At 39.1% G+C, this 21,701-nt stretch overlaps 1 long non-coding RNA gene across 3 annotated transcripts in view; it reads right to left on the reverse strand.

Annotated features, from left to right (window-relative positions):
* Nucleotides 1-20,998, reverse strand: part of LOC142601188 (uncharacterized) — a 505,408-nt gene extending 484,410 nt beyond the window's left edge. For all 3 annotated transcript variants that reach the window (XR_012834820.1, XR_012834819.1, XR_012834818.1), the window contains exon 1: nt 20,825-20,998. This is a non-coding gene — a long non-coding RNA (uncharacterized LOC142601188). The remainder of the gene's footprint in view (nt 1-20,824) is intronic.
* Nucleotides 20,999-21,701: the final 703 nt, after the last annotated feature.

Below are 21,701 nucleotides of genomic sequence, written 5' to 3' on the forward strand. Positions count from 1 at the left end.
CATAGTCAAAGGGTTGTGTGACTGTTCTAAGCCACAAAACAGTCCTTAATTTCAAACATACCATCATTTCCATTTAAGTCCCCTCTACTAACATGCCTGATACTCTTTCAAATATTTAAACATTGAGATTTTTAGCAAATCCATTGAATTTCACTGGAATTTGGGCACTGATACTCTTTAATCTCCTTTCAAGATTCCAGTCATAGTTCCTTAATGTTTAAACATTTTTTGTAATTTATTAACTCCAGAAATACTTAGATTAAAAAAAAAAAACAAAACCAAAAACCCAAACAACTTTGAAATGAACACACATCACAGCACACAAGTTCATATTTAGGACTAGATCATATTATAGACTTTTTAAGGATTTACAGGTCTCGGTTGCTTGTTGTGTTTGGTATAACACACTACATTATGTTTATGTGTACCATTGCCCTCTACAGGATGGAATTTTGGATTTATGTAGGCATTGTGATTATTTTGCTTTCTAGTAGCAAGCTCACAAAGGGGTACATATTTAATTCCAAAGGCGGAAGTCTGTAATTTTGTCACAGAAGGTTCTGGATTCTATATCTGATAACATATTCTGTGATATAAAAGAGGCAACCAAGTATACAATGTAGATCAGCTGTACAAAAACATATTCAGAATCATTCCTTCAAAGAAGAAATATGACTGTAAACATAAATGCAGGAAGCACCTCGCATCTTTACCCCCCCCCCAATAATGTCCTTATATAATCAGTAGTTTGTATAGGACATGTCCAATAAGCACTTTCGAATATCTAGACTATTTTGAAAATATGTCCCCTTTTCAAAATGTGAAATGTGAAAATCATTTAAAACATACAAGTACAAGAAAAAATCTGCAAATACTGATCTGGCATTCTGGGCATATAGTTCTATCACTTTATTTCACTATTATTTGCATTCACAAACCTGCAACAGCAATTCTGGATACAGAAAAATAAGATTGCTAACTTTTGCATGACATTACTTACCCAATGGGCCCACATTTTCACTTAAAATCTGGCCACTGGGCACACTTAGAATGCCAGAAAAGGTCCATGGTATAAACAAAACCTGAAGTGCACTTCTAAGTACAAACTGACCCTGAATGAGATCTTGGTATAGCAAATAAGAAATCTTGGAACCAATTAAAAAAAAAGACAAAGTTCTCATGGAATTCTGATGTATACTTTATCTGAAAACTGAGGCTTCACAAAGTATTTATCTCTGAACATTAAAGTGCGCAAAAATGAGTTTTAGCAGAAACGAGGAGATCATCTCAACTTCTATCATTATCTGAACTATCAGGTCTCCAGTTTCATATCATTTTCAGGTTTCGGATTAAATCAAATGATTTCTATAAAGACAGACCAACAGACCACTGCTTCAGATTACTTGTTAAGAAGGTTCCTTTCATTTAGAGACTAAACTTCAGTGTGCAAACCTCATACATATAAACATTGAACAGATGCACACAGACCTTCTAAAACTGAATGAGATATCCCTATCAGGACTTTCATATGTGTCAGTGGTATATAGATCTCTTTTATTATTATTCATTTTGCTTTTTGTTAATTATAGAAAAGGAGAAATATCCTTTATGGAAAGGAAAGTTCTTTTTAAAAAATACATTTCAGAAAAGCATTGAAAAAGACATTAATAACAAACTGAAAGGATAAGCAGAATGGAAGTCTGAAAAATTCTATATTTGTATTATACAGGCATTGTTTTCATTCTTGGCACCTTATTTTTCACGTACATAAAGAGAACGCAAGCTACAGCAGGGTGAGACAAAGATCAATGCTGAATGTATTACTTGGCATTGGTCAGACTCAGTTTAATAAGAAAAGAATTGATCCATTAAGCTAAACCTAATTCTTGGCCGAAAATGGTTGAAATCTCTTCTTTATATTGCTAGCTTCATAAAGACCTATAATATTTGGAAGAAACAACTCAGCGCTGAGTTTAATAAGATTAAATGTATTGCAAATATACTTAACAAGAATCTATCAGGTTGTTAATGATTACTATTAATATCAAACAATTTTTGTATAGAATTTTTTATTAGAGTAGTTGTAAAATATAGCCATGTGAAATGCAATATAAAAAGGGGTTTAGGTAATTTGTAACAGCTACAATTGCAGAACCAAAACCTTAACCTATAAGATATAGTAATTTATTTTATCAATCCAGTTTCTCATACAAGTGCAATTCAATTTGTAAAGTATTTAAGTGACAGTCATTAACACTGTATAGCAAAGTGCAGAAGGACAGAATCTACTATATGTGATTGTGTTATTATATGTGAAGAGACTGCAAAATAAATTACTTTTTCTGTCAGCAAGGCTGGAGGCTATTGTTAAAACACAACTTCAGATTTCTATGAACTACTCTACAAAGCACTGTTTCATAGCGAAGATAGCTAAAAGCAGTTATTGGTACTGTAAAGATGCCCTACACTGTCAAAGGGACACGTTGACACTCATTTGCCTCTGCCACTGCTTCCTCACAGAGTACGTTCCCTTTGAAGACCAGAGGTGCTCTGCATCACCAGCCAGCCACCATCCCAAAGCCACTGGAAGCTCTCACCCTGCAGCACAGGGCAGTCCAGGGAGGAAAATCCCCACCCCTCGTGAGCAACATCAGCAGTCTGTGCAGAACCATGCTGGCTGTGTCACCTTGGGTAGCCTGCATCTATGCTTCCATGTTCTCCCCTCGCCTTGGACAAATACAGGACCACAGGTTCAAATTTTGCCCATCGAACGGCTTTTATAACTGCTTTTAAACACATTTTATAGACGGGATTGCCTTTTTAAACAGTATATAAAAGAATGAGAGCAGAAATTATAGCTTCACCTAGGATTTGAACAGAAGAGGACATAATTGGAATCAATTCAGCAGTAGTTACAATCTAGTTACAGTTTTAATTAAGATGACAATGTGACAAAAATACATCCACACAACAAATCAAAACTCTGAATTCAGTGAAGAGAATTACTGAAACAGTGGGCAAGACTGAATGGAAACCAGCACTAGAGGAAAAGAACAGAAGGAAATGGAAAGTACTGAAAGTCAATTATTACATGCCCGAAGGTTATACGAGCTGTCTAGCATCAGAACACCGTGTGTTAAAAATATATATATTGTGGAAGAAGAGGAAAATGCAAGAAAATTAATTTAAGAAAAAGGCATATTTAAGGTATAAAAATACAGATAGGGAAGACAACTGGAAAGATTATAGCATGAAGTTAAAAGACTGTAACATACTGATAAGGAAAGCAAAGGGGGAAAATGAAAGGAAAAGTTCACATAAGGTGAGGAAATTGTAAATAAAGATTTTTTTCTTTTCAAGCACGTAAAGAGCATAAGGTCACTGAGAGAAACAGAAGCACACCTATGAAATGGCAAATGGCAGTTTACTAACAGGAAGGAGAGACTGCTTAAAAATGAACTCTCTATTTTATTGTCCATAAAACAAGGTTGGGACTGATGACAGGATCAGACATAAATTTCCTGGGGGAGGAAGAATAAACACTAAAGAAAATCAGTAACACGCCAGAAGAGCTCATCAAGAAATTAGAAAGTCTGAAGGTTGACATAACTCCAGGAATAGACAGAATTAATTCAGAGCTCAGAAGGATATGTCAAAAGAGATAGAGGAATCATTAGCAGATATATTTAAAACCTGTTCGGAAATATGAGCTGGACTGAAGAGAGGTTAGTGATAACCACTATCTACAAAAATACAAAACCCTGGCTTCACATCTGTGTCATACTCCTGAAACATTATTATTTCAGGAAACAATATGATTAAGAGTTTGTATGGTGCAAGAGAGATTGCTAGCATGGCTCACCAAAGGGATATCATGCCTAAAAATGCCCTCAGCACTTTTTAAAGAAGAATTACAAATTATTGATCATAATGGATGGTACAGGCATATATTCCACACTCTTTAAAAGAGCTTCTGATAGATTAACACATAGAAGACTAATCTACAAAGTCAGGAAGTGTGGGAACAATCAGTAAAACAACAGGATATGTAGAGAAAAACTGGTAAGCTAGTCAATGAAAAGAAACGGGATAAAATTCAGAATGACTGAAGTAGACTCAGATAGACTAAAAACCTGGCAGAGTAGAAATGAAGACAAATTAATTCATTGTAGACAAATTTATGCTAATAAAACTAGCCGCAAATAACAAGCAAAGGAGCTCTATCCTTGCAAGGCATAAAGTTCAAGTCTCTCACATTGATGAGCTCCATTAATTTCAAATTTCTGATTTTCACAAGCCAAAAAGGTGAGAAGCAAGCCCTCTGAACATTAGAAGAATTAAGAAAGGAAAACATTTTTTTAAAAACCCAGTGCAAATTGCAAATGATGGCAGAAGTAAGCCTCCTGAATTTTCTCTATTGCTGTAATATAAAGCAATATGAGAACATCCTGGCATACTCGAGGATTGGCCCAAACCTTACAGAAATCAATGGTTTTCTTCACCCATGTCAATGCAACTTGAGGTCAGACTATTGCTTACTTTAGAAATCTACAGAATTTTCAGTCGAGAAAAAAACCCCACACATCTCTTAAAAGGAAATCAAGACATTAACTATATGTATGACTTTTACTATTGGGGTGATGTGCTATAAAGTGTGGAACAGAGCTGCCCCACAATTATTTCTCTCTAGCATTCAACTGTTTGAAAGCCACCAAGTGTTCTTTTCCTTTGGTTGTCCTCTAAAACTACCTACTTTGCTTCTTTGGTTAATTCTCATTAGCAAGTCCTTTGGTATTTCTAGCAATTCTAACATGAGCATTTCCTCCCTAGTGGAATTAGAATATTCTATATAAACCAGGGCCATTGATTTACCGGCATAATATTTTAGTAATATTATTCATCAGAAACTGATCATTGCCCACTGAAATCAGCTGCAGTTTTGCCACTGATTTAAGTGGAAGCTGGATCAGATTCAATGGCCAAGTTATCGGGGAGAGTTTTTCATTGATCTGTCCACAACAACACAGAGATCTCCACAAGAAGTAAAAGCTAATACAGAATCTGGAAATAGATTTTTTTTTTTTTTTTAATTTTTCTAAGACACATTTCCAATAATTGTATCTCTTATTAGCCTGTTAATTTGCTCAACTTTGGCAGATGCTTCTAAAATTCCTCTCTAAATTTTTAAAATCTTGATTACCCTAGATAGCAACATATCATCTACAAATTCTGTTCAAAGTTCTCCCGATTTTAAAACACAACAATATTGAATAACACCAGTCCTAATCCAGCACAACTGATGACACCATTGGTACAAGCATCAGCTTTATGACTTTAGCCACAATTCTTGGGTATACTTGAACATTCCAAAAGATCAGACAATGGATTAGATTTGTCTTTCAAATAATACATATTGATTTATACAAATCACAAACTAATTGCAACAGAATATTCTTTTAAACTAGGCACATTTTTTAACTTCCAATTTTCCAGCACAGTAGCTAGTTTTAAAAGGAAGTTATATTACATGATTATCAACATATTAGTTACAAGCAGTGGAATGGTTTAGTGATTGCTACTGAAATGGGAAACTGATAGTTAAAATGGAAACATATCATGAACAAAAGAAAAGGGAAAATGATTTCTTAACTTCACCAGCCATAGAAGAGTGTCTCTTTTACAGAGCAGGTTGGCATGTAACATTCAGGAGTTGGACTCGATGATCCTTGTGGGTCTTTTCCAACTCAGGATATTCTATGATTCTCTGATTCTATGATCTTCAGAAAAAAATGGGGTGAGTGAAAAAGCACTTATATGTTTGATCTAGATATAGTTACTGCCAATCTAGAAATTAATCTCTAAAAATTAGAATACCTAACTCCAAGCCTTGATATATAAATTCTCTTATACCAGCGAGATTATGTGTTTTCTCCGTTACCTCCATTTTGTTTTTTCTACTGTCTACTTTATACATTCCTTCCTAATCACACACAGCTGCCATTGGCTTCAAGGCAGGATGCCATTCAATGCTATTAGAAGTATTACTTCAAAGTAGACGAATGAAGATGGAGTTCATACCTGTTTGGTTGTTAATGCTTCAATTAAAGAGGTTTGCCATAAATTGCTTTAGTAAAGCAAAAATTACATATGCATATTAAAAAAAAATACTAAATAAACACAAAGTGTGTGATGTTCAAAAGTACTCAGTTGGCCTAAATTCCATTGTTAATAGTAGAATTCCCATTGACTTCAATGGATGCAGAGTTAGGCTGGCTCTGAGCACATCTGAAAAATCACTCCATACAGAATGAACTCTGATCAATGAAGGTTTATTTTTTAATGACTTAACAGCTTGTGAAAGGAGTACATTGGCAGCTCTCTGTTTCTATCCACAGCACATCTCATCATGAACCAGCGCAAGCTTATTTATGAAATTAAGGTGTATCATACCTATCCTTTAGAAGTGAGACTTTTCTCCATGTCTATCCACCAGATGAGAAAGCTACCAAAATTAATATGAAAAATGGTGAGTTTTATGAAGAACACCTTTCAGGCAGACTAATCACATAGGACATGGCATGGCCAGCTGACAGACAAGGCTTTTAATCAGTACCGAGACGGAATAAAATGAAACTATATCAATAGTTTCTGGAAAAGCTTTTGCATCCAGTGCCTAATTCTGAGTGAGACAGTTTCTTAAAAGCTTACAGGGAAAAAACAAACCACAGTAAAAAAAACCATGGACACCTCTGATTATAGCACCTGTGATTTCTGCCGTGCCTATGATAGTTCGCTTACTGCAGTTTTAAGGGACTGATTTAGTCCTGCTAGGTGGAAAACAAAGAGGAGTGCCCAAATCCCAGCATTTATCATGCAACCTGATTCACAGAAGTCCCTTTGTGTTTTCAAGTGAAGCTGTTAAACCATCCCAGAAAAAGTTACTGGAAAGTATCCTTGTGGCAGAACACGTGTGAGCAGTGTATGTGAGACGTAAGTGGTAGATAGGGGAAATTGTTAGTTAAAAGGACCAAATGACTGAAAGAGGAAAAAGAGAAATTATGGTACAGCTAATAATATGCCTGTTTTATAGTGAATGCTCTTGCATTTACTCTATTTGAAATCTGTTACATGTTATTGTCTATTTTGCTTTTTAATTTTCAGCATGGTCTCCTTCACTGGTATTTGTGTTGAACTCAAGAGTTCCTTGTTCCAAATTGTAGTGGAAACCTCATTTTGAACAATTTAGTCAGGCAATGAAGGAAAGCTGGAGGTAGTCAGGCAGCAGAAGTTTCTGCTATACCTTAGCATGCTGTCCTGATTATAGTGCCATTACAGTTTGCTGTTCATAGAAATCGAGGAATTTATGAATCATTAAAAGGTGCAGGTGATAGAGAAGTTATTATAATAGCATTCAGAAATATTACAGGAACTATCACAAAAGTTAAAGTGTTAACACCACTGACTGAATATAAATGCAGTTGTGAAATTGTGTGATAGTAAGGATGTAGACGTGTCAAATTCTCAACCAGCCTCAAACCAGTCACTAGTCATTTGCACATTTTTGATATATGGCTACTTTTGTACAAAACTGGTTTGGGCGTGTAGAAAATGTACCAACACTCATTAAAAGTACATTGTGATTGTGTAAAGATGCTGCATCGGAGCTTATGAAAACATGGGCTTGTAAATATTAATAGGTCTTATCTAAGTTACTCATTTTCTTATTTTTTGCTCAGAATCCTCCAACATATTAAAAATATATTAGGTACCAAACCCACTAGCCCTTAATCGTGTTAGTGACCCAGTACTTACATGTACTGATCATCACTGAGAACAAGACTTCTTTATTTTTCAGTCACTCAACAAGGCTTCTATAGAACAACAGCTGAAGCATTTCTCTATGTGTGTGTAAAGATCAAGTATTCAAAAGATAAGATATGAAAATTTAGGGAAATCATAATTTTGGTTATATGAAGACCTGACTTCTAAAAGTCTGACATTCTGAATTTCAAACACGTCTCCTGAAACAACATGAACAACCAGTACTTAACATGTACTGCTACCACCACCAAAGGCATCTATTTTTTGTTATTGATATTATTATTTTAGGTGCATAACCATAAAACTATTAAGACCAAAACCAGATCTATTTCAGCATTACGCTTTCAGAAAGTTATTCAGCTGCATTTTAAAAATACACATCCTTTGAACAAAAGCAGTAGAAATTGAACAAGATTCAAGAGAAAGGTTGACATTTATTACATGTAAATAGTATTTGTTGTATCCAAAAATTTCCTTTCTTTTTTTTTCTGGTCTTTCTTACACATATAATTTTAATTAACTGTTTAAATTTCTGTGGGACTCAACCACAGCTATTCTGCTCAGCTGCTGTGGAAAGTTCTTAGCTACGGTCATTTTGCCTCGTATGACATTCTTCCTGCTCCTCATATTAGCCCTCACATTAGTCCTCTGCTTGATATTTTTCCAGCATCCTTTAAAACAAAGAGTCAAGACTCCATGCAACAGAAAACCAGATGAACCCGTTAACTATAGCCCAATTCCCCTTTATACTCTTTGAACTAGAGAGGCCTGACAGTTCACTGAAGGGGTGCGGCAGGTCAGGTTTGAAGTCCATTAATACAGCTGTGAGGGCTTCCTTGCACAATACCTTTCCACACTGTCTCTCACTCTAGTTAGAGCTACAGTAAAGCTCCTTTGCTTTGATGAACACTGAAATTCATCAAATTCATCTCTCAAAATACATTTAAGACAGAAGGAAAATAACTATCTTTACCAATCTGCACTATTTTTTCTTGACTAATGCACGAGAGGAAATAGGCAAAATTCATCTGTGCTATGCTAGCTATATTACCTTCCTCCCAGGGGCACCATGGGAAAGTCCTTTAGTTTCCCCGAGTCCCAGTTTATCCACCTATAACATAGGCCTTATTGACCACCTGTGCTTTTGAATGTGACTCCCTCTTTTAGAAGCCCAGCCATTTCAATATTTTACTCACAGATTCTTAAATTTAACAAAAAGTATAAAGGACCGAGAAAAAAGGCATTTAAAGGATGGTCATTCCTTTCTCATGGTGTTCCTCAGTTGTACCTGGCATCACCAAATGCAAAACATATAGAAAAGATACACTGCTTCCATAAAGATCCTAAAAGAACAGCAAGTAAACTACAGAAAAGATGGTATGGGGAAGGAGGTGTTCTCTACCTGTGAGGAGTCACTTAGTTGCTGACAAATCCCTAGTAATAGTAAGCTGTAGTTTTACTCTTCATCCTAATAGCTGGGATAGAGAAATTTATACATATAGGTTTTCACAATTTTTTGTCTCAGAAATATTTATCATTATAAGAAGCCATAGATGACATTCCATAATTCTACCTCTTACTGTAGTTAGCACTGCAGGGAAGAAATGTGTCTCTGTCCTCAAGTTCCATTACAATAAAAGAAAAGTAATAAAGGAAAACTAACAAGTGCATATAAAGTAAGTAACTATTTCTGACAAATATGTATTTGTCATCATTGCTGCCAAGTGATGCAATCATTTGCTCTTCTATCACAAATAAGGACCACCACAAGCCAGTAACAGTTTATTTTTATATAGCACAGCACATTTTAATCTGAAAGCTCTCTGCAGAATATGGGCAAGATGGTGAGGGACCACAGCCAAAACCTGTCCTACATCTACAGCAACCTACAAAAGCTAGTCGGGAATCCAGTGCAAAAAAAGCGCCAAAGTTTGAGATTTCAGTCTGGGCAATCTGCTCCAGCTTTTGACTAGCCCTCCTGTGATAAATTCGTCCTAATACCTAATCAGAGTTTCCTCTGCTGCAGCTCATGTCTGTTGCCTCTTCCCCTTTCACTGTGCACCTCTGAGAAAAGTCCGGCTCTGTCTTCTCAAAAACACACACGCTCTCCCGCTGCATACATGAAGACGGCAATAAAGTCTCACTTTAGCCTCACACCTAATTTTTCAGGAACATTCCAAAATACCATGTGAGACAAATTACTCTAGTACTAAATTTATCTATTTCTGAAGGAAAAAGTGTTGTGTTAATCCAGTTGGGATTTTAACTTTTCGTAGAAACACTGCTGGTAGAATTACTCATTGATAATTGATGAATTTAAATTACTTCTGACAATTAACAAAATTACAAGTGCAAAGTACTGCTTATTGGCAAATAGAATGTGCTGGAATCTGCCTGCCTTCTTCATGTAATATTCCCTGTGCTGGCTCCCCAGTGGGATCTTTCACAATAAAATAAGCTGGTTTGTGCCCAAAAAGCATATGATAATAAAGCTTTTCTTTTATATAGCTTATATTGTGCAACCCATCTTGTTTATTTGTGTAAATTTATATTGTGCACTTCTGGATGTATTCAACCTGAGGTCAGAATTATTAGAGAACTGCCACAGTTACATGAACATAAAATCTTTATTAACATGGAACAGAACTTCTGGCAGATAACGTGCCTGCCTGGCAAGGATGGATGCTATACAAATAAAAAAGGGTGGGAGAAGTGAAGACCCTCAACATTCACCTGGTGAAAAGCTTAGGATCCGCAAAACCTTCAAAGAATCTGAATAACTCACAGGATTAGGATGCACATGTAAAAGATGACAACTCCTGTATGTTAACTCAAGTGGAAAGCTTGGAAGTGTTACAAAACCAGCAAATGTTTATGTGTATATTTTTTAATGGAAAACAGAGTAGAAAAATGAAACAGAAACTGACCTTGACAGTTTCACAGAGATAGCACTTACATGAAGAGGATTGGTTATTCTCATTGTACTGAGTGCCATGGGGCTGTCCAATAAGAGAGAGAGGTCTTCTATTTTTTACTTCTCAAATGCAAGGATTTGTTGTGGAGAACGCAAAAATGAATGAAGATGCTTTTAAATTTAAGCCATTTCAATATGGTTCCTACATAACCTGAAGTTATTGCTTTCACATTTGGTTCTCTAATCCCTTACATCCCTTGTTTCCATTTGCTGGTTTCAAAGACTAACCACTTAGGTAATGCTGTTTATCTATTTTACACAGGTAAAAAGCATTATGCAAGAGGTAAGAATTAGGCTCCTGCTATTTAATCATTTCTTCTGCCAGCTTTCTGCTTATAACAAAGGATTGGTATTGACTTTCCCTTTGGCCTTTGAAGCTCCAGGTCACTTAACCAAATACCCAAATGTGTGCACTGGTGTCAGTAACAACATCTGGGAAGATCCATGGCAAAAACAGCAGAAGTATATCTTGTTGAGGCTTTTCTTTCCTTGTGCAAAGCAACTTCTGCATATTGCACTTGATAAAACGGCTTCTTTATTTCTGAATAGATACTTCTTTACCAAATTCGGTGCTACACTGTTCATTGCCAAGGGGAGACAAAACCTGATGCTTTCAGTCAAAATATGTGACCAGCCTATATAGTGCAGCTGAACAGCCTGACCTCAAACCACTGTTAAAACATACTTGCATATTAGATTAAATTTAAGGTATGTCTATAAATGGGGCTCCCAACAGTTCAAATTCTCTTAACTCAAATGTTTTAATGAAACCAACAGTGAAGATCAAAGGTTTCTCTCATACTCTGTTTCGTTACTAAATGCATAAGGTCCGGCTGAGCTAAATGTCAGATTCTGACTTGCTTGATTTAGCCTTGCTGTTTAGTAGTAATTATGGACAGAAGTCTCATTTAGGTGTATTGATCTAGTCTTTAACACGAGGAATAAATTCAGCAGCTGAGCTATGGAAAACACTGCATGAATTCTCAATCCATGAATCTCTACAAAGAACAAAGAAGCATCAACGCATTTGCTGTAGCACCGATTCTTACACACGCACGTCTGTAGTTAAACACGCTAAAAAAGCTCTTCCTCGGGGATCACGAACATCAAAAAACCTGTGGCCCACCAATAAGCCATGTATGTGGAAGGTTCCAATTCCGCCTTCATGGAAGACAGGATCCCAATTCGGGAAAACATTTAATCATATGTTTCGGTCCATCAGAATTCATGAGAGTCCTTAAGTATGTGCTTATTTTTAAAAGATGCTTAAGTGCCATTGATTTCAAGTACATGCTTAAGTGCTGTCCTCAATATAAATGATTTCTGAAACCAGGGTTGATGTGAGTTTTATCACTGATTTTAATACGAGCAGAACAGGAACCAAAGGATTTTAAGAATCCCAAATGCTTATTCAAATTGAATGTCTACATGACAATAAGGAAAGTATAATCATATAATGTTGCATATGTATATTTCAGCTATGTAAATAAAGAAATTCTGAAATTAATGAAAATTCCCAAGCTCCTCATGCTAACAAAAGACATTTATCACTGAAAGGATAAGAACTTCTCTATCTCTGTATGACCCTAAATTTTTACCTTTACACATATTTTCTTAGAGGTTTGCGGGGTTTTTTAAGACTAACAATACAATTTTCTGGTTAAATATACTTATTTTTTAAGTTATAAAAAAATCCATAATGTAATTCTATGAGAGTTACCATAATAGACTGTAACAGCTGCTATGGTCTATTGTGTAAATAAGTAATTACAGAATTTACAGACTATCATGTAAATATGTAATTATGGACTTTTTAAAATGTGCATTATTTCCTCGATAGTCTATCGTTTAAATATGTAATTATGGACTTTGAAACATGTATTATTTACTCAGACTGCAACAGCTCCTTGGGACAGAGCTGTTCTGGCCTATTGGGTAAACATGTAATTACGGAAATTTTAAAAATATGTATTATTTATTTGCTAGTGCTGTTGTCAATACATCACAACAGCCATTTTTAAATGGATACCATATAGTCAATATTCTGTCAAGTTTTCATAGGTACTTAAAGTACCTCTCTGCATGGTTGCAATGCCATGTAGTGAAGCCTTTGCCTTGCTAGGTATTTTATCACAGGGGTATCAAATGAAAATCAAGCAGAGAATTCCACAAATAGTTCCATTAATTGGCCTTTCCCACAAAGATTCATAAATGCAGTCAAAAGAAAACCCTTCTGTCATTTCTTTCACAATTTTAAGACAGTATAGTTCACTGTGGTTAAGGCTTGGTATCTGACAGAATATTCCTTGGGGATTTTTAGCAAAGCAATGAACTGAGTGTAATGCAGTCAGTTGGGGGGGTTATCTCCTAATGGTCTCAGCTCTGAAACTGAGGACCATGTCTACATTAGCAGATAAGACATGGAGACAAGAGACGATCTGTAAAGCAAAATGGTGCAAAGGACCCAATGTCTACATTATATACTTCTCAGGTGGTTTACTACAGCCTAGATCTGGACTGGTCCCATGGAAGGAATACTCCCCAGCAGCTGGAGCACAGTACATGTGCTCCTAGACAATATCTTCTGGTGTAGGTTAATCCAAGAGGAAATCGGTTTTGGTTTTGGGAGACCACTCCACAGTGAGAATCAAAGTGCTGGAAGCAGGCATGATCCCTTTCAAACATCATTCTTGATCTGAACGAAAACACTGAGGTAGAAACATCCACAGAATACACTCAGTCGTGCCACTTGCATTTTCATTTCTCTACATCTTAAACAGGAGACAGGTTGGAGCATACAGTTCTGTAATTTATGAAGTGTGGTATTTTTGCAATGTACAAAACTATGAATTCCAGAAATGCTTCCAATGACAAAAGAATATTCTTCAAAGTGGTGGGAAAAAATTATTAAGGAGGTTTTTCACTCACCCAAGATGGACCTTCAAAGACATTATTATTCTGAAAAAAGGGTAATTACCATTACCATTAAATATTTATGTTTTTAAACTACCCATAGGCCCCAGTCAGAGAGGAATGCTAGGTGCTCTGCAAACATTTATGAATATCCCAACCTCAAAGACTTCACAATTTAAGGAATGTTATCAAATATATTATACTTTATAGAATGCTTTTTGGAAGCACAATGAATGTGTTCTTAGGCCAAAATGTATGCACTGAGTCTAGGATCTGCTGTGTCTGCACCTATATATCAATAATTCTAACATTTAGGCATGATTTTCCTAATAGGCCACAGCAAAAGCAAAACCAGAATGACCTATTCTTGTAAATATATAGGACAGATATATATTATGGGACTGTGTTAGACTTCAAACAATCCTAGCCTCACATTGGAAATAGGAGTGGTATTGTCATTTACCTAAAATTATCTACTCAACTAGAAAAGGACAGAGAGGAAAGATAAAACTCACAAAAGAAAAAATATTTTACAAATAAGGTATAATGCCATATTAAGATATATATTATTCATTTTTTCTAATGCTACTTTCTCCATAGTCTACAAGCCTCGTGTAATAATAAAGCCCTAAGAATTGAACTTAAATAGAAAACACTACATAAGGATGTTTAAACAAGAGTATTGATGAAAACAAAATAATTTCCATCTTAATGGGAGACGTTAGGGCATGAGCTGAGTGAGTCCAGCTGTCAGCTCAATCCTTCAGGATAGCTCTGGACTAACTGGAGGGAATCTGGAACTTGACCTCTGAGGAACAGCAGAAAAAACTGGGATTGCTTAGTCCTAAGAGGAGATGACTAGCAGGGACACAGTAATGTTCTTTGGATACATGAAGATACAAAGAGGAGTGAATAGTCTCCTCTTTATGTCCAATTTAGATGGGACAAGTGGTAATCGAATTCAATATGGCAAGGGAGATTTAGGTCAATGGGTTGCCCAGGAAGAACGCAAAGTCTTTGTTGGAGAAGGTTTTTAAGAACGGTGTGAACAAACTTTCACCAATAATGGCACAGCTATCCTGCCTTTGAGAACAAAAGGTGGTCTCTTGAGATCCTTTCCTGTCTTGTTTCTAGAGGGCTTTATGCTCCAGAACTAACCACACGCCCAGAACTAACCACAAGCCCACAGCTGTAGGCTCAGTTTTATGCCTAAACAGCCAGTGAAACCCACTGAAATTTTAAACAACAAAGAACTCAAAAATATGCTGAATAATACGCACCTTTGTTATAGTCTAAATAACGATGCTTGCATATTTCAAGATCATATTTCATTTTAGTTCCCCTGAACAAGAATGTACAATAGTACTATCTGTGCAAAGATAACCTTAAAGAAAACTTCATACTGATGAGTCATTAGCTCTGCATTAATAGTGGTTTTATTATATGCAACATTAGTATGGCCAATTATTTGCCAGGGCTCCTCTAACTGCACCAACAGGCACCTCTTCCACTGCCTACCCAGGGGTCTGGCTGCCTATCATCAAGGCCAGCTCTGACAAGAGGCCAGATTGCACCAGATTGCACCAGATTGTTCTAAACTGGGAGAAAGAGAGGCATGAGAAGACCCTTTCTTATCTCCCTATATATATATCAGTAACATATATGTTATTTTCAACTTTAAAAAGGTTGCACTTTATTTTTGAAAGGCAGAAAAAACTGTTCCATCCAAACCTATTGTTCATTTAGCAACAGAAAAAAGCTGACAAGCACATGTATAGGAGATAGGAAGTACAGCCTAAACAAGTGACAAATGTAGGCCCTGTTAAAATGAGAAACAACACTCCACATCTGGAACCCAGGCACTTTGAAATCTCCAGCCATGAAGAGGATTTTCAGCTCTCTGCGATGAGTTCCACTGATGATTATGGATTTTCTGTGATAATAACCCTGCCTTTCTAAACGTAGTTGGAAATTTTTGTTCTCTGGATACTTCACCACCTGTGTAAAGCAGGTAGGTTTTAGGAACTTGTAGGAAGAGTTGTATGCTAGTCGCTGCAGGTTTGGAACCGAACGATGGGATTTTCTTCCAGAACCCAAGAATCTGCTATACTCCTTGCTCTTTGGAGCTGTTTATTCAGGAGCCCAGCCTGCATTTGCAAGGTCATGCCGGATACTACTCGTCACACTATGTTGCTTATGCGTGAAATCCTCATTTTGTGCAAAGCTCACAAATATATATTCATGTCATAGTATCTTAATGTCCAGGGATAGTTTGAGCATGCCAAAGTGAGGGTGGCTGCCACACATGCTCTGCATTATTGTGGCAAAAAAAGGCAAAGCAGAAAGTTGTCAGTTTGAGACTGGAAATCTTACGGGAAGTTTAGCATAGCTGCACTTCTGGAACTAGGTGGCTGGTAAAATAAGATTGTACCTTCTGTGTCGGCAATTAGTTATGTGTGAAGTAGACATGCCAAAATTGGAAGCAATGTCCATTTTGTAGCAGTAATTATTATTGTGAAGCCATTTTCAAGGTGGGATTATGGGCACTAAACCGCTGGGACTGACTGTGCTGCCCATGCGTTAAATCCTCATTTTGTGCAGACTTAATGAAAAAGATAGTTTCTTGTAATATGTTCTGTTTTGTCAGTTGCTCCTACACAGCAGTATAGGGATGCTTTCTTTGTGCTTAATACATGCAGTGATAATTTTTCCACTTGCTTTTTCTGTAAATGTTCCACCACAAAACATTCTGTTAAACTGGAATTAAGGTTGTAAATATGCATTAATAAGTTAGAGTAAATTCTGTACTAATTGACTGCCCATACAACCTCACTGACATCAATGGAGAAAAAGCTACTGAAGAACACTACGAGCTGGATTCTTATCCCAGAAATGCTGCTCTATCTCCACATAAAGGGGTATGACAGAGAATCAGATCCTGCGGTAAAGTTTATAAGAAACACATGTCAGAGTATCAGGAATGCAAGATTCAACTCCCACTTTACAAACATGAAGGACAGGATTGCTAAAGCACCCATCAGTGGCCTGAATCTACGCTCTTTGGAGTAAATGGCATTTTTACCACTGACATTAACAACAGTAAAACTAAGCCAGTAATCAGCACTTTTGGAAATCCTATCCTTTGTGATTTGAATTAAAGAAAATAATTTAGGTTTCTTTTGTTCCCTCAGCTAACCTCTTTGTAAAGTCTTATTAGCCTTTCACCTATAGTTACATCACAGGATGGACCACACATCCCAAATTTACTTTATGTTCCAGCCATATAAAACACATCTTACTGGCAAAATCTCTGCTAATTCCTTGAGAATGATCAAAGTCAGTATTATGCTTCCTCTTAGCCTTGACAGATCTGTTCATTCTTGTGGCTGAAATGAAAACATTTGTTTTCTTTCAGTTTCATAAGATAGTATTTTATTGTTAACATATTAGGAGCAAAAACATATCAGAGAGCAAGCAAATCAGACAATAATTAACAGAAAATTAGATTAAGTAATTACTAAAGATACCTTCCAAGTAGTCTCTGAATGATAATACAAAAATTCACAATAGTGTTCTGAAGCTTGGTTTACTCCTACCTGTAATTTACTTTGAGGTCTTAGCATAAAAGGTGCTTAGAATTGAAAAATATCATTATTAGCATAAAAATGAGGCATGTTCTACCTATTTTGTGTATTAATTTAGCAGAATATATTATTACATAACTTTATACTGTAAGCACAAGGTCACACAGGATATGACTTGTCACACTGTGTTGCCTATGCATGAAATCCTCATTTTGTGCAGAGCTCCAAAATATATATTCATGTCAGAATATCTTACTGTCCAGCGACAGCCTGAGAGTTTCATTCTATTACATACTGGGGAAACAGATTCAGCGTCATTTGAGAGGTCTCTTCTCTCAATACCCGAATGAACTCTCATTAATCAAAAAACTACAAACACTCACCAAAAGGGAACCGGCCCCTTTAATGCTCTCTTCACTCTCAGACAAAATTATATCCATTCTGCCAGAATTTTTTTATCATTTCTGTGTGACTATCCCAGTCAAACAGCCAAAATATGGCATTGATTTTACACAGTTATCGGAAAACAGAACCTAACTTTACTAAAAAAAGCAAATGAAAGAAATTGTTTCTAGGGCAGTGTTGCATTAACTGCACGGATCTCAGGACAACCCTGGAGTTAACATGACCTTCTCCAAACTTCCCATCAGCCTGGTAAGAATACATTAAAAGTTCCAGCTTTGCTTACACTGAACATACCAATGTTTGTAGTTTGATAAACACAGGTTTCTACCTAACTCTGTTAACTGCCTACCTATCCACTCCTCATTGTTTTGCCCAGCTTTAAATGTTTTCCTCTTCTAAACACATCCATACTAAAGAACCAGAAACAACAAAATTCTTTGAATATTAAGTCTCAGGGAAGCCTATTTTTAACCAGACATAAAATTGAGATTATTGTATAAGCAGTTTCAAGTGGGACAGCTTGCTCAACAAAATCCTTAAATCTAAGGAAATGTCAGTTTGCATGAAGAAAAGAAATATTACCTTGGTCTTCGATAACACAGTAGAAAGCAGTAGCAGTTTAGAGATCAGAGCAGATAACCAGTGTAGCCTCCAGACCAGAACAGCAGGTTTGACGTGATATTCAGGTAAATAGCCAGAACAGAACAGCAATTAACAGTTAACAGGCCACTTAAATTAAGAGCTTTCCTTGAGAAAACAGCCTCAGACCTTCAGAGACTGATAGTTCAAGCAGGAAGTGGCAAAAAATCGAAGTGTATGGGGAATTTCCTCAACAGGCCTTTTATCCACAGAATGTACAAACCCAGAAATGCCTGGCCTAAATGTGGATGTAGGGGAATGTAGCTGCAGAGAGGAGAGAGTAAAGAGAGGAAAGGAAACAAGAGATTTTGAGCAATGGCCTTCTGAGCAATGAAAACACAATTTTCTTCACTGGTGTCTTCAGAGCCAAAATTTTGCATGGTTTAACACTTAGTGCTAACCTGCGCTTTGTAACTTTGTCACACAACTTGTCACCACGGGAGCTGGCAATGCAAGACAGCCACCACGGGTTTGTAGACAGACCTGGATCTTTGCTATAGCTATCGCTTGCAGGCCACTTTGACAGTCCCTCAGTGCACTGTGTGCTCCCACAGACCCAGCAAAGAGACAATCATGTCGGAGAACCAAACCTGCAGTCCTTGTACAAGCACGCTCAGCAGTGGCACCAATATGCATCTCCATGTTTCGGTTTTCCTCATTGTTTCAATGCACCACCACCATGTTGATACGAACATGGGCTTCTCAGCATCACAATGATAAACAATTGTAAAACCCGCTGCCTTGGGAAGGGGCATGGACAAGTGTGAAAGTGGATGTCTCAAACTCCCAGAGTCCCAACCCCCTTTTTCATTTACAGTGCCTCATAACTCTACAATATCAAGCATTTTTCTTTCATTCACGAATGTGACCTCCACAAACTTTTTAAGTCAAGCAGTTCGAAGAGAAAGATGTATTTTTTTCTACCTCGCTCAATCTCACATAGCTCAATGCACTCTGAATTTGGGACGTGTGGGAACACAGCCCCAGAAATATACGTGGCTCCAACACTGTGTCAGAAAAAGCCTGGAACCAGCCAACTGTCTTCCCCAGCCCCTACGTCCTACCACCACAGTAGTCAGTTTGCTGGTCCTTTTGCTCCCAGCCTCTACCCTGACAAAATAGCCTGCAAAACCCTGGAAGCAATACATGTACATTGCCACCTCCCAAACACTCTGATATGGGTAAGTGCGGTGCAGCGGGACACACAGCCCATGTGTTTGTACCACAAAACCAGGGGATGCCACTGCCCCTTAGCCAGATGCAGGAGGGCAGAGGTGCCAAATTAGTTTTACAGCTTTCTAGCACTGAGATGTGTCTGGGGCCAGGGGACTTTTTGATGGACGCATGGGAGCAACACTTGCAGTCTGCTTGAAAGGGTCATTTCCACATTTCACAGCAGGGGCCTATGGGGGGGTCCAGTGTCAGATCAGCAGTCTGGGGGCTGCTTGTTGGCAGAGGGAGGGGGACCCAGGCACCTTTCTGGCTGTTTCATAGGGCCTTCTGGGGGTGGGGGAGCAGTTCTGAGGAACACCAAGAGCAGCTAAACCTCTTAATTGGTTGAGGGAGGCTGGGGGCAAGAGGGTTTTGGGGGAAAAGTGTTTAGCAGTGAGGGTGTTTTGGTGCAAGGAATATCGGGGGTGATGCTGTTTCAGGGTGAAACTGGAAGCAAGGGTATTTGGAATGAGGGAGACTGGAACAAAAGCATTGGGGGCAAAGATGTTTGGGAGCAAGGGCTTTTGGAGGCAAGGACCCTTGAAGGTGAAGGTGTTTGAGGCTGAGGGTGCTTGACGGTAAAAGCATTTGGGGTAAAAGCATTTGCAGGGAAAAGGCATTTGGGGATGAGGACATTTGGAGACAAGGACATTTGGCAGCTAGAGCACTTGGGTGCGAGAGTGGTTTGGGGAGAGGGTCTCAGTGCTGTTGCCAGCTCCTGACCGCCTCCTCTGGTCCCCATGCTCGCCCTGCGATGCGGCGCTCGGACACCGGCAGCAGGAGCCGCATCCAGACCCCCCATCCTTCTCCCCCACCCGACGCCCATTTCGGGGCCTCTCGCTCCCCAGGAGCGGAGCCCCGCAAACGGGTAGGGGCAGCAGGACAGTGCCCCCTCCCCTGGCCGGGCAGCCGCCTGCGCCCGGCGGGGCACCGCGGTAGCGGGCGAGCGGGCGGGGGGCGCGGCGGGGCCGGCCGCGGGGGCGGAGCCGCCAGTCAGCGCCGGGCGCCGTGACCCCGGGGCGGGGAGGCGGCACCGCGGCCGCGGGGACGGGGCCAGGCTGCCCCAGCCCGGCGCAGCGCGGCAGCGTGTGTTCCCCCCCCCCACCCCCGCGACACAAACAGACACGCACAGACACACACACACACACACACACACGGCACGGCACGGCACGGCACGGTACGGTACCGGGCGGGGGAAGCCGGCTCGGCCCCCGCCCCACCGCCTGCCCGGGGAGGGCTGGGGCGCGGGTCCGGCCGCCGCAAGCTCCGCACTTACCCGGGCCGCGACGAGGTGTTAGCGGGCGGGCTCCGGCAAGCAGCTACTGCGGGGGGCCGGGGGGAGCCGGTTGGGTTTAGGGGGGGTTCCGTAATCCAACAGTCTTTGGGCTGCCAAATGTAAACACTCCGCCATGATTTCTTTGTTTAGATAATTGAACCTGCCTCCCTCTCCCTCGCCGACTCTCGCTCGCTTTTATTTATTTATTTCCCCCCCTCCCGTCATCATCATCATCATCATTATGGCTTGTGTGGGGTGTTGTGTTTTGTTTTTTTTAAAGGGTTGTTATTTAGTAGCTGCATTTAACAAGTGCTGTTTTTACAAATATTTATGTATATATGTATTTATACATAAATATATACGGGGTGGGGGGGAGGCGGCGATGGGAGGCACAAAGGAGAGGAAGTTATTCCCGCTGGTTTGGGGCTTGCGTTTTTTTCCTCCCTGCTGCAGCAAAGGCTCCCGCTGCCGGCGCACGGCGGGGCCGGGGCTGTTGGTGTCGGCAGAGGCCGCGGCCGGGGCAGCGGCTGGCCGGCGGCAGCGAAGGCGGCACGCCTCGCCGCAGCACCGCGCTCGCCCGGCGCTCTCCTGGAAAAGGCAGGGTTTACCAAACGCATCACCCGCTCCAGCGGGAAGGTAGCAGCGCGCTGTGGGGGAGACAGATGGAAACTTCCAGATTTAAGTTTTTTCACTGCATTTCCTGAAAATTCAAGCGCGACATGAAAGCGACCTTCTTGTTATTATTACGCGGGAATTCCCCGTCAGGAAATACAGTTATCATTTTGTTATAGGAAATTTACGGAAAGCGTTAGCATGACTAAAAACTGTTTCATTTGCATTCCTACTTTGACAGCAAGTTTCTCCATTTGGAAACATC

This window comes from Balearica regulorum, chromosome 3, assembly GCF_011004875.1.
Source record: "Balearica regulorum gibbericeps isolate bBalReg1 chromosome 3, bBalReg1.pri, whole genome shotgun sequence".
Classification (NCBI taxonomy): Eukaryota; Metazoa; Chordata; class Aves; order Gruiformes; family Gruidae; genus Balearica; species Balearica regulorum.